General features: G+C 45.0%; 2 non-coding genes across 2 annotated transcripts; both read right to left on the bottom strand.

The window, feature by feature from the left end:
• Window positions 1-392: 392 nt before the first annotated feature.
• Window positions 393-464, bottom strand: Trnac-gca. The gene has a single exon. It is a non-coding gene; the product is annotated as a tRNA-Cys (tRNA).
• Window positions 465-2,031: 1,567 nt separating this feature from the next.
• On the bottom strand, window positions 2,032-2,103 carry Trnac-gca. The gene has a single exon. It is a non-coding gene; the product is annotated as a tRNA-Cys (tRNA).
• Between the last annotated feature and the right edge of the window lie 777 nt (window positions 2,104-2,880).

Here is a 2,880-nt window from a genome sequence, read left to right as displayed (position 1 = left end):
TTACCCTCCCTTATACTCCTGTCACCACTCTATTGATCTTCTTTTCACTCACTTATTTTTCACTGATGCTTTCTACATATACATAAAGGTGAAATTTTCTGTGGTACCATTTATATATACATACAACATGATTTTGTTAAATTCATTCCCTATTTCCTCCCATTTCCAATCCACTCCCTCTGTCTCCTTCTTCTATACCACTGATCTTCCCTTTATCCTTATGATATTTGATACTTACACACCTTCTTTCCCTTAATTTGGTCTCACTTCCACATAGGAAAGAAAACATTCCTTGATTTTTCTGAGTCTGGCTTATTTCACTTAACATGATGTTCTCTATTTCAGTCCATTTACCAGCAATTTTCATTGAGTTCTTCACTGTGTTCAAAAGGAGGGGGCACCTGGATTTGAACCAGGGACCTCTTGATCTGCAGTCAAATGCTCTACCCCTGAGCTATACCCCCTGTTCTTTATGTATGTCTAATGAGCACTCTAAACCTGGGGTGGCCACACCTTGGATTTTAGCACCATCACATGTATAATTGCTAGTGTTTGACCTTCACATGCATCATATCCTGAAAGTCATTTAAAAATACAAGTGTAAGTTCCAATACCATTTTCCTGCCAATTAGGATTATTGGATGCTAGTAAGAACATTGACAAGGGATTGTTTCCCCAGCCCCATGAAACTTTCATGATTATAAGTTGAACTAATCAGAAAAACATTTGGCTGAGCACAGAAGCCCAGGGATTGGATAGTGCCCTTGCCTGTTCAGAGGCACAGAAATATCTCCAAGCTTCAGGTGAGCACAAGCTATAGCCACAGAGGTGATAAACTGTGGAAAGGGGTGACCATACCTCCTCAATTGCTCAGGAGGCACACTGGAGAACCCAGCACAGTCTCTGGAGAGCGGGGAAGATGACCAAAAACCTTTCTAATAAGGAGACTGCTAAATCAGGGCAGTAGAAGGAGATACTGCAGCTGCACCTGGATTTGAATGAGGTACCTGCAGTCAAATGCTCTCCCCCTGAGACATATCCCAAAATCCTTAAAGAAAAGAGCATAATGACATAGTTTATACCCTTGCTCATTATCAGAGGGTGAACATTTAGGTCGCTCTGCCACAGATTTGCATGGCACCATTTTTCTGGCTCCATTCTTCACTTCAGCAAAGACTGGAGACTCCAGAGCAAAGGTGGAAATAGCTGTGGGCATTTGCATCCATGGAACAAGAAAGGAGCTGTGAGGAAGAAAGAGAGGCCACAGGCAAGGACCTCAGAGGAGCTGAAGTCATGACTGAGGGGCAATGTAGGGTCCACAATGGGTACACAAATAGGAGAGCCACAGGGGTTACCTAGGATCATGGCCTAGAGAGAGACGGAGGAGAAGAGGGTCAACATAAGGATAATGAATAGGTTCAGTAAGAGCAAGAAGAAGAGGTAGGAATGAGGAGAGGTGTGAGTAAGGACTTTGCAGGTTCTAAGACCTTGAGAGGGAACAGCCATGAGTATGGGTTGGGTTGGGGTTTTGTGTAGGATGAGACTTGACTGTGCATCTGAATATACAAATAGACAAAAATCAACACAAGACACTAATGGGCAATTAAACCAGATGTTTCCTTTTCTCCCAAGTGAAAGAACAATTAGGTGGTCCAGTTTGACATGGCATGCCATAAGGTTAAACGCCATAGTCCTTCTCTTCAGTTATTCTAGTGCTCTGCCTTCAAGGTACCACTTGGCATCTCCCACTTTAGAATCACAACACCATCCATGGAACAGAAAAAAAGGGATAAGAGACAAACTTTTCCCTGTAAAATATTGTGCTAAAACGAATGAACAGTGGTGCCTGGGAAACTGCACTCCAATAGACTGTTTAGGTGATTCTAATTCATACATGAGGTTAAGAATAACCATAGTAGAGCCTCAGTGTTAGCTGCTTCTGGTAAAGAGAATGTTTATCTGGTGTGTACAGAAGAAGAGGAGGAAATTGAGGCATCTGTGTAGGAGAGGGCGTCAAAAGGAAGCATGAATAGGGGGCACCTGGATTTGAACCAGTGACCTCTTGATCTGCAGTTAAATGCTCTACCCCTGAGCTACACCCCCTGCCGTCATGTGTGTATAATAAGCCCTTTAAACCTGGATGGCCACACCCAGAAATCCCCACCTGGACATGTGCACTTGCTAGTGCTCTGCTATCATATACTAACTTCCTGCCAGGCCCCACCCCTTCCTGTCTATACACCTGTAGGTGTAACCAGCACCTTCCTCCTCCTTAGAACCTGGCTGAGGGTGGGGCCTAAAAATGGTGGCTGTCTGCAGCAGGAACCTCCTTCACACTGAACCAGAGGAGCCAGAGTACAAGAGCTGGCTGCTCAGCAGACCCTTTGGAGGTGAGGGTGGCACTGGGAAACGGCACTTTGATAGACTGTCCAGGTGATTCTAATTCCTACTTGAGGTTGGGGTCTGGGATGGCAAGAGCACACCTGGTTTCCCTGTGAGACCTCCATCCTCTGGGAAAGGACCTAGGGATCCCATGTGCCTCTAGCAGCTCCCTGTAGGATCTGACTCAGAGACAGGTTTGAGTTATTGCTTTGATCTGTGCCTGTGTTAGTCAGCTTCTCACTACTGTGACTCTTTTAGTCAGGTGTTTTGGTCACAGTATTTCATCACTGTGACCAAAACACCTGACAGGAAAACATTTTAAGGAGGTAAAGTTTATGTGGTACTCATATTCGCAGAGGTTCATTCCATCCCAGCCAGCTCCATTCTGCAGGTCTCCAGGTGAGGCAGAACGTCATGGCAGATGGTGTGGTAGAGGAAAGCAAGTCAGGACATCACTCCAGGAGGCAGAGAGAGATTCCCTCACCACAGACAAAATAC

Source organism: Marmota marmota, unplaced genomic scaffold (genome assembly GCF_001458135.2).
Source record: "Marmota marmota marmota unplaced genomic scaffold, marMar, whole genome shotgun sequence".
Taxonomy (NCBI): Eukaryota; Metazoa; Chordata; class Mammalia; order Rodentia; family Sciuridae; genus Marmota; species Marmota marmota.
Note: the sequence above shows the minus strand (reverse complement) of the source record. Positions and strands in the feature narration are given on the sequence as shown.